The sequence below is a fragment of the Panthera tigris genome, assembly GCF_018350195.1.
Source record: "Panthera tigris isolate Pti1 chromosome F3 unlocalized genomic scaffold, P.tigris_Pti1_mat1.1 chrF3_random_Un_scaffold_83, whole genome shotgun sequence".
Classification (NCBI taxonomy): Eukaryota; Metazoa; Chordata; class Mammalia; order Carnivora; family Felidae; genus Panthera; species Panthera tigris.
The window spans coordinates 113,271-124,082 of NW_024962189.1; the positions used below are offsets into that span (position 1 = coordinate 113,271).

The 10,812-nt window shown below is 58.6% G+C and overlaps 1 long non-coding RNA gene across 1 annotated transcript in view; it reads right to left on the bottom strand.

Annotated features, from left to right (window-relative positions):
* LOC122236322 overlaps window positions 1–8,230 on the bottom strand; it is a 28,008-nt gene extending 19,778 nt beyond the window's left edge. Inside the window, exon 1 of the long non-coding RNA XR_006214390.1 lies at window positions 8,197–8,230. This is a non-coding gene — a long non-coding RNA (uncharacterized LOC122236322). The remainder of the gene's footprint in view (window positions 1–8,196) is intronic.
* Between the last annotated feature and the right edge of the window lie 2,582 nt (window positions 8,231–10,812).

Sequence of the window (10,812 nt, forward strand, 5' to 3'; positions counted from 1 at the left end):
CCCTGGAAAGGCACTTCGGGGCCGGAGTCAGTAAGGAAGGCAATCAACAGTGCTACACACCCACCTGGGCACCCGGATGGAGGTGAAGCAAATAGCCCTAGGACCACCTCTGGCTGGGAGGGGCAGAGGGCAGCCTGGGGTGGGGTGGCTTTCCAGGTGGAGGTGGGAAGGCGAGGGCCCTGAGGTCTAACCCACATGACAGAAAGGACAGCAGAGGTTTGAATGGAATTCTGGGTGTGCTACATCCCAGTAGTCCCAGGTCTGGACTCTCTCTGACCCAAATTCCGAGAAAGAGAGACACACAGGCTAAGCTGTCTGCCCCAGGTGCGCCTGTTCTGGGGGATGGGCCCGGGGCCAGGGTCCCTCTGGAAGCCACTGATACTTGGTGACCCCAGAGTCTCATGAATAGGGAGCTGGCTGCTCTCAGGGCACCTTTTCTTAGACCTCTCTCCTTTACACGGTAACTTCATTTTTCTGGTTATAAAGGTTTCACCTACAACCTAGGAAATGTGAAAATCACAGCGAAAGAAGGGTAATATCACCCACCATCCCTGGGGCTAATATTTGGGCCTAAGTTCTCACAGGCTTTTTTTCCCGTACACCTTCTTGCTGGAATGAGCTATCGATGTGGATTTCCTGCCAGCTTTTGGACAGCAAGCATTTTCTCTAAGGAGCTTTGTCCTCCACATGGGAAGACCGAGTGCAGACCTGAGCCCTGGGGACTTTGCTCTCCTGGGCTTCTTCCCATCCCCCTCAGACCTGACCTGGATCCTGCAGACAAATGCTCCAGCTGGCGACCGGAGTGGGGGAGGGGTACGGCCACATAGCCCTGGGCTCTCCTCTTACAAGCCACAAAGGGGCTACCAACCACTCCCCAGGGTGCTCTGGGTCAGTCCCAAGCACCTTGGGCCTTCAACCGTCCCTCTGTGAAATGGGCATGTTTGGCTAGCTATCTGGCCTCAAGGTTCCCCAGCCTGGTCTCCTCTCTGGGCTGCAGGGACAGTCGCCTGAACTGGGCTGCACCTTACAGCTGCTTTCCCTGTCCGCTCCGCTGGCATCTCAGACCAGGCCCTCAAGGTTCTCAGCATCTTGTGGAGCAGCCAGATGGAAATCCTGGCAGGGTGGTTCAGCCTGGCCCTTGGGGTGGGAGTCAGGCAGGGCTTCCTGGAGGTCTTAAAGGATGAGCCAGCACCTGCCAGGAGAGGAGGGGAAGGCCACTGCAGACAGAGGGATAGCATCTGCAAAGGCCCAGCGGCGGGGCGGGGCAAGGGTGGGGGAGGTGTGTGTGGGGGAAGCCAGCACCTGGATTCTAGTCTGGGCGGGATGCTGGTGCATTTTGCCCTCCCCACATGCCAGTGCCTGGAGGCATACCACAGAGTCTGTTACATCCCCCACTGGTGGCTGCAGGACCACTGCCCCTACTCAGGTATGGTCTCGAACTTCCATGACAGCAATAACACGCCAGGCCCCACAGCAGTCCTGGACACCCCTGAGAAGGGGTTTGCCTGTGGGCCCTTTGGGGCCAGGCTCTGTGGTTTAATGGCTCTGACAGAGGTCATCCCGCACAGACAGAATGCCCCTGCCCCATTCCCTGGACCTCTCCGCCATGGTGGAGGAGTCTCACACCCTCTGCTCTAGTCCTAATGGCAGATATGACCTTGGACCCGTCACCCACACCCTGTAGGCCTTGGCTCAAAGACTGGAGATTGATCTGGGCTATTCCAAGGTCCAGATGGGACCAGAGCTGGCTCTGCCTGAACTGACCACAGGGGTTCCCAAACACCTACTATGTGCCAGAGCCCCCAACACTGCCTCTTTGTTTCTCTCTCCCGCCAGCCCAGAGGCAGGATCTCTTCCCATCACCGTCCCTTAGAGACACAGAAGGCCCCTGGATGCAGGTTTTCTGACCCTGGGATGTAGGCATAGGTGAAAATGTAGAGCCACACCTCCAAGCCACAGCTAGAACCAACTGAGATAATGTGTTACTGCTTCATAAACTGTAGAGTGCAGACTCATTTATTTATTTATTTTTTTGCACAATGGGCAAGGCTCCGTTCTGCAGGACCCCTCCCAGCTGTGTGACCTTACTAAGTCACCTGTCTAGGGCTCAGTTTCCATTGAACGAAATAAGGATTACATCAGCACCCCCTCCCAGGGCTCCTGAGATACTGAAATGAAATAAAGCAAGAAAGCACCAGCCCCTCACTCCCATCCGAGCCATAAATGAGTTCGGACCATTAATATTCACGGTCCTCAGAGATGGCCCGGAAGACACCTTCTCCATCTTTTGCCTAAACCGGCCAATCTGCACTGCTTCTGGAAGTGGCCCTCACCTGTCACATGACCCAGCACCATTCATTAAGCAGTTAAGAAACAGTCATCAAATGCCTTTTGCATGTTAGGCAACGTGCCGGCCCCCAGAGAGTGCCTGTGCGCCCAGCCTAGAAGCCCCACCTGTCATGGGCAGCCCCCCCTTGTTCTGCCTTCCCAGGCCACCATCGCTCACTCACCATGATTCCCCCAGGCTGGGTGCCAGGCCCGGGTTAGCAAGAGTGGGGCCACGATCGACCGGTCCAGAGTATTACACAAGCTCTGTGGGGGTCTGTGGTCAGCTGGGACCTGTTTCCAGAAGGAAACAGCAGCAGCAGGTTCCTGGATAAAGGCAAATTGGGGCGTGGGGGGTGAGTATGGTGTGATGTGTGCAGTGCTGGGTTAGGGTAGCAGGGGGCAGAGGCTGAGAACACAAGTGGGGGCAGGGTCATAGGGATCTGGGTTAAGGGCAAGGGAGTCTCTTAAAGCAGCCTGAACTCCACTGGTCCGGGCAGCGGTTCTGGGAGTCTGCAGGCCTCTGTATCCCCAGGACAACATTTGAAAATCTGGGTTTCCAGCCCCCTCTCCCGTAGTGGGATTCTGACTCAGCGGGGTGTGGCAGGGCCTGGGAAGTCTGTATTTTCCCCAAGCCGCCCAGGTGAGGCTACACGGGGCTTCCAGAGACAGAGTCCCAGGACTATGGGGAAGAAGGGAGTGGCAATAAGGGCCATAAGGAGGGTGGCCTGGAGTCCAGGACACCAGTGACGTGTTTGTCTCGGGCGTCCAGGCTTCAGAGGCCGTTCCATTTTGAGTGACTGAGGGGCCTATCCAAGGGGCCCCATCTGGCTATGGGGGTCATACAGGCTGGATACAATCCCAGCCCCACCACTTCCCGGCCCTGAGCCCCGGGCCCCAGGCACCCTCAAACTGCCAAATGGGGAGAATAATAGTACCTGCTTCAAGGGAAGTTAGCAGGCATAGCTGAGATGATGCCGACAAAGTGCTTGGCCCAGCGCCCAGCACATAGTAAGTGCTCAAGAAATAGCAGCAAATTATTATGACTCAGAGGTCAAGGTGGGGTAGAACAGCCTGGGGAGTCATCCATTATGGGCCCCGGTCAACCAGAATCCTGGAGACTGCCACTGGCCACCTTCCCTTGCTCAGACCCCCATCTGGGCTGCTGCTTCTGGGAAGTTCCCAGCCTGCTAGGAGAGGGCAACTGGAGGGCAGACCCCGAGGAGGCCCCAGCGTCAGAGCAGGCTCTGGCCTCTTGCCTTGGCACCTCATCCTGCCCCTCCCAGGGGATTCCTCCTTCAGCAGGAGCCAAAGTCTAGAGCCAAACAGGCTCTAAATTCATAAAGCAACGGAGTAATTAGGGTGTGTGAATGATTATTTCCAACTTTATTTTTCTAGATAAAATGAAAATAAGTGGGCCAACAGAGGAATTTCCATTTGGGGCAGTGCAAGAAAACGTATTTTGGGACCCCGTTAACTTCCTGGGTTACAGGCAGTGCTGTGGGCCCATGTAAGCCCCACTCTGGACCACAGGAGGGTGGTCCACTACCCTTCTACCATTCCTGCTTTCAGCCCCACCCAAAGCCTCACTTCCCCTTCCCTTCTGGCAGGTGTGGCTAAGCAGGGTCCCTGTGACCATCCCTCCATGGTGTGAGGATGCCCTCTGGAGGGTCAGTCTCCTCCCACAGGGATGGAAAGGGAGGAGGAATGGGTAAAAGAACAGGGATGCTCCCTGGGGCTGAAAGTCATTCACTCATTCATTCCATTCATTCATTTAAGCTCCTATATGATAGGGACTCACGGCCTAGTGGAACACGCCACAGCAAACACACTGAAGAAAGAGAAGTGGTGCTCTGCCTAGCCCACAGCAAGGAGCCTCTCTGAACAACGAACGGATGCTAAAGCCGAGAGGCAAAAGATGGGTGGTCATTAACAAGACAGAGCCTCCATTCCCCCATCTGCAAAAGGGATTATCACGGTACCTCTATCATAGGTTGCTGTCCAGATGCAATGTCAGCTACTAATATTTTTATGGGCAGGCAGGGTGCACACGAGAGGGGCTGCAAGGCCAGAGAAACAGCAGAAGGGGAGGAGGGTCGGTGGGATTTGGGGTGGAGGAGGCTTTTAAAGGGTGACAGAGTTTCAGGGCACATAGGAAGAAGTGGGTGGAACAGACATTCAGGCAGAGGGAACAGCATAAGCAAGGGAATAGAATCTGACGTTTGAGACCCGTCTGGACCATTTCTCAGAGCTCTGTCAGGTTAATGCTTGGGATCCAGTTAGGTCATTCTGTGCAGACAGCCGAAACCAGGCCAAGGTCAAGAGGATCCAGAGCAGAAGTGACGCAGGGTCAGAGGTGCAGAGGTTCCCAGGAAGGGAGGACACCAGTCCTCCTTCCCCTCTGCCCTCCATCTCACCACGGGTTACTTATTCAGAGTGGTCTCTTGTCCTGGCCTCAGCCTGTCAGATGCCTCCCTCTCTCAGTACAGTATGGCCTGACAGCTCTCCAAGTCTCTGGAGCCTTCTCTCCTTATTCAACCATCATTTATTAAGCACCTACTGAATGCCTGGGTGCTAAAGCTGGCATGGACCACCTCCCACTGCGAGATGGTTAAGCTGTTGGTAGCCTCAAATGGGCCTTGCTGGAATATTTACACCATGGAAACCTGCCAACGCTGTTTATCAGCTACCTTTTTCTCCCAGAGGGCCTGTTGCCAGCACACCATTGCCCCCTGCCCAAGTAACGGACACAGAAAGGCAGGCCCCACCTGTAGGGACTCACACACAAGAGGAAGACCATAGCCTACTGGAGCAGGCTGTGTAGTTTTCCAGGACGCAGGGGTGAACTGGGAGACCCATTCTTGAAAAGGGGGCATAAATGCTCACTAGAAACTGAACCAAGCTGTTCAAATAGCACTAGTGTGCCTCGTTCCCATTTTAGAGGCAAGGAAACAGAGGCACAGAGAGGCAGAGTCACCAGTCCACGTTCACACAGTAAGAAGTGGCAGAGTTGAGATTTGAACCTGGGCCACTGGATCTGGAGTCCTTGCTTTTAACTTCTGCCCTTGACTGTCCCATGTGCAATTATTACAACGCCCAGGCCCCCATCCCCCCAACCCCAGCCCCCCACACACACCCCTAAGCAGCCAGCACAGTACTACGCAAGACCATGGAGGCCTGACTGGTTTTGCTGCCCAACTAGTTTCCATTCTCCTGGGGCTAAGGTTTGTGTCCTCTCCACCTGGCTGCCCATGACAGTGCCCCTCACAGGAAGATATTGTGTTTGCTGGTCTCAGTGTCTGAAGAACCTTCTGGAAGGGAGCCCTGGTCCCCCATGTGCAGGGCTAGGGCTGACTAGAAGGAAGGAGTGCATTGTGCAGCAAGGAGAACAAAGAGGCTTTGGCTTTGGGGAACACAGCAGGGTCCATTGAATGCCATGGTTAAGGTGCCCATAGGGGCACAACGAGGACCACCCCACCCCAGCCACCGCCCACTGCTTCTCTCTTCTTCCAGAATAGCATGAGCACACGGACTTGCAGTGCCCCCAGCCCTGGCTTCCCTGGGTCACATCCAGCCCTCACAGGATCCTCATCGCCACAAGGTAAAGTGAGCCTGGCCCATCAGCTGACATCAATGCCCCCGTTTTCCAGGTAAATATACTGGCACAGCGGCCAAGGATTTCCCGAGGCCTTCTCAGGTGCTGGGCTCCCTACACTCATCACCTCATAAAGACCTCCCCACAATCCTGTGGAGGAGTCTCCCGTTTGACAGATGTGGACACTGAGACTCAGAAAGCAGACTTGCTTGGGGTGGTCCAGCCACCGGCAGATGTGGGCCAAGCAGCCATGACCACAGCAGGGACCCTGGGCAGACTCCAGAGGGGCTGCTGAGCCAGATGGCAGCACTGCCCCCACCATCAGCTCCTCGCTGTCCTTGGGAGCTTGCTTGTGCCAGCTCGCTGGGATGGCTTGACACCTCACTTCCACCTGGCCCTCCTTCCCTTCGTTCACGTGGGTCACTCCCGTGCCTGACCACCCCCCCCTTCCACAACTCTCCACCCCGACCAGGCGCTCACATCTCACATCCTCTGCCCCAGCCATTCCCTCTACCTAGAGTGCCCTTCCCTTTAGTGCTGAGCAAGCCAACTCTTCCAGCAACTTCTCTCTCCTCCCTGGACTGGCAGAAGCTCTTCAAGACTTTCCCAAGACCCTGTGCCTATCTCCTCAGCACCCGGAGGCCTGGATCTTCAGTACCTGCCCTGCCCGGGGAGGTGACCCGCCAGTATCCACAACTCCCCATCAAGGCAGGTCAGGACTGGTGTCCCAGGAGTGGCAAGGAGTGCTATGGGGATGGGGCAGTGCCAGTTCTGGGGGGCCATGGAGGGGTCTCTCTGGGGTAGTATTCCTGCCCACAGGCCTTCTAGGGAGTCTTCCAGAGCCAGGAGAGTCACCTGACCTCCAGCTACTAGGGCTGGCTGAGACCCACCTCTGCTTCTCATGGCACTCCAGCTCAGGTGCCACCATTCTGACTTACATCCAGGCTCCCCTCCCCAACCCAGCTTCCAGAACTCATATTTGCAGATATTGATAGAGCCCTCTTCCAGCCAGGTTCCTTTCCCCACCCTGGGCAGTGCAATGAAAAGCACCTGAGCCTCGCCGCTCCCCCACCCCCCCGCCTCAAACCCAAGGAAAGGACTAGGGGTGCTCTCCCCACGCCCCTCCGCCTGACAAGCAGCCACAGTCCCAGCCTCCTCACCCGCCCTGTTCCAGGACCCCGCTGGAGGCTTGGGGAGTGGGGGACACAGCTCACAAAGAGCCTTTTGAGCCCCGCGCCTAGGGAACGCCCCTGCCCAGGCCTAGGGAAGGGATCTAAGGCATGAGGCTTTGCCCTCCAGGACCTGGGAAAGGTCCTGGGGCCAGCTTGTTGGGGGAGGGGGCATCAGAGCCCAGTAGTCTCCCTGGAATCCCGCCCCCACATCCTTGTCTCTATGCCCCCAACCCCTGGTCCTGGGGCTCCCACTCCAGCCCATAGGGTGACGCCCAGGGAGGGAGGGGGCTGTGGGAGCCCTGAAGGCTTGGCGGGGTGGGGGTTGCGCCTGGAGCCCAGAGATGGAGGCTGAGGGCCAGGAGTGCGGGGATGGAGGGGCTGCGGCTAAGGTCACCCTGGACGCCAGGGTCAACTCACCCATCTCCAGCCCGGTCTCAGCAGCGGAGGCAACAGCAGAAGCATCGGCGATGGCTGCGTGGCCCTCGAGGCCCCAGCGGGGAGATACTGGGGTCTGCTACAGCCTCTCACCCCATCTCGAGCTCCTGCAGAGTCTGGGGCGAGCGCAGGGCATCGCGGGCATCCCGACCCAGCGCCCGGCCCACATCCCCCTCTCACGCCCCCACCTCCACACTTTCCTGCGGTCCAGGCACTGCCACCAGGCTGCACCCTGGGACGCAGCGTGGGGGCAGGTCTCCCCGGAAGGGGCGTGTGGGACGAGAGGGGTGCGAAGGCGAGGCCTGAGCGCGGCAAGCAGAGGTGCCAGCTCCCGCCTGGCACGGAGGCTCCGGACCCCGCCCCACCCCCCCACCGGAGACCCCTCCCCTCCTTTCGCAGTGCCCAGCTGGGCCTGGAGGGGACATCGGAGCCCAATAGTCTCCCTGGCATCCAGCCCCCACCTCCCTGTCTCGACGCCCCCAACCCCTGACCCGGGGCTCCCGCTCATGCCCCTAGGGTCACTCTCAGGGAGGGAGGAGGCTGTGAGAGCCCTGACGCCGTGGGAGGGTGGTTGTGCCAGGAGCGCGGAGATGGAGGCGGAGGGCCAGGAGGAAGGCGTGGATGGAGGGGCTGTGGAGCGGGTTCCCTGGGATGCCAGGGTCAACTCACCCATCTCCAGCCTGGTCTCAGCAGCGCAGGAAACGGCGGTGGCGGCGGCGGAGGCGGCGGCGGCGATGGCTGCGCGGTCCTCGAGGCCCCGGCGGGGAGATGCTGGCGTCTGCTGCAGCCTCTGACCCCATCTCAGGCTCCGGCGGAGGCTGAGGCATGCGCCCGGCATCGCGGGCATCAAGGCCCCGCGCCCGGCCCATAGCCCCGCGTCCCGGCCCCACCTCCACCCCTTCCCGCGGTCTAGGCATGGCGGCCAGTCTGCACCCTGGGACGCGGCGCGGGGAAGGGGCCCCCCGGGAGGGGCGTGTGGGGCGAGAGGGGTGCCAAAGGCAGGCCGGAACGCGGCGAGCAGAGGTGCCCGCTCCCGCCTGGCTCGGCAGCTCCGGACCCCGCCCCACCACCCACCGGAGCCCCCTCCCCTCCGTTCACAGTGCCCCGCTGGGCCTGGGCGTGGGAGTGGGAGCCCAATAGTCTCCCTGGCATCCGGCCCCCACCTCCCTGTCTCGAAGCCCCCAACCCCCGGGCCCGGGGTTCCCGCTCCCGCCCCTAGGGTCATGCTCAGGGAGGGAGGGGGCTGTGGGAGCCCTGAAGACGTGGGGCGGGGAGGGTTGTGCCGGCAGGGCGGAGTTCAAGGCGGAGGGCTAGGAGTGCGTGGATGGAGGGGCTGTGGCGCGGGTCCCCCGGGACGTCAGTGTCAACTCACGCATCTCCAGCCTGGTCTCAGCAGCGGAGGCGGCAGCGGTGGCGGCGGCTTTGGCTCCGCGGCCCCCGCTGCCCCAGGCTGGGAGATGCTGGCTTCCGCCACAGTCTCTAGTCCCATCCCGGGATCCGGAGGCGGCTGCAGCGGGCTCCTGGCTTCTCGGGAGTCGCGGCCCCGGGCCCGGTCCCTATCCCCGCCTCACGCCCCCACCTCCACCCCCTCCCGCGGTCCAGGCACGGCCGCCTGGCTGCACCCTGGGCCGCGGCGCGGGGGAGGGGCCCCTCGGGAGGCGCGCGTGGGGCGAGAAGGGTGCCAAGGCAAGACCCGAGCGTGGTGAGCAGAGGTGCTGGCTCCCGCTGGGTTCTGTGGCTTGGGACCCAGGGACCCCGCCCCACCCCCCACCGGAGCCCCCTCCCCTCTGTTCTCTGCACCGCGCTGGGCCGGCGTCGGAGCTGTGAGTACCCTTGACAGTTAGGCCTCTGTGGCATGCGCAGTGGTTGCCTCTTCTGAAGTGCGCAAGCGCGCTTGTGTTTGGTGGTATTGCTTGTTGCCGGTTACTGAGAAGTGGCAGCTACCCAAACGCGGATCCTCACTGCTGGGGTGTTGTGGCCAGGCGGGTTTGGCCTGTCTCCGGCGCTAGTGTTGAGCTCGGGAGGTAGTGGAAAGGGAGGGCGGGGTGAAGTCTCTGTGGAGCCCGCAGGCTTCACAATGAAGAGGATTTGGGGGTTCGGGAGGGAGAAGGGCATGTCGCCCTTGGGCTCCGCTTCTGGCTTGCAGAGGCAGGGCAGGGGCGTTGGGCAGAAGAACAATGGAATTGACAACTTGCTGCTGGGTTACCATGTCCAAGACAGAGATCTCAGAAAGATCCACAAGGCTGCCTGTGTGGGCAACGCAGCGCAAGTGCAGCAGATTCTGTTCTTCGCGGAAAATGGCGTGGATGATAGAGACAAGATGAACAGGTAATAGGGGCTTGGAGGCTGGCAGGGAGGAGGCGGGACGGACCTGGGAGAAGAGCACACCTGGCCTAGCTCTATCTGTGCATCCGAGCCCTCCCTCAGGGTGCTGGGTTCTCTTCCCTCCTGAGATCCCGCTGCCCCTCGGTCGTGGGAACCCTACGTGGTCTAACACCAGGCCGACAGCATGAGCGGCAAAAACAATGTCTTCAGCTGCCCTGGCACGTACTTGTTAATTCCTGAATAGACCACTTGACTCTCAAGTTTGATGTGATTTACCCAAATTTCAATAGTTATACACATGAAATTAAGTGTTGACAACATGTTGTTGTTTTTTTTTTTTGTTTTTTTTTTTTTTTTTTTTTTTAAATTCTTTTTTCAACATTTATTTATTTTTCGGACAGAGAGAGACAGAGCATGAACGGGGGAGGGGCAGAGAGAGAGGGAGACACAGAATCGGAAACAGGCTCCAGGCTCCGAGCCATCAGCCCAGAGCCTGACGCGGGGCTCGAACTCACGGAGTGCGAGATCGTGACCTGGCTGAAGTCAGACGCCCAACCGACTGCGCCACCCAGGCACCCCGACAACATGTTGTTTTTAATGGACTCATTTTCATACCATTGTAAGGGCTGAATTGTACTGTAGGGCTAACGCTTAGCTTGAAAGTAACAACTTTGTTCTGACACTGAAGGTCAAAAGATAACAACCTTGCTTTTATTCTTGTAAATCATACTTCATACTCTTGTGGCTCAGGCTTTACCAATGAAGGGAACAAAACCTCAAAAAGAGCATCAGAGACAAGGTCAAGGAGATCCACTGGTTGCAACTTAGCGGCAAAAAGTCTAAAATAATTACCTCATTCGATAACTGTCTCTGACTCATCTGGCAACTGTTTCTAACTCATCTGGGAACTGTTTATCTGTTCTGTTCCCAGATAATGATAAAACGATGTGATCGGCTTTA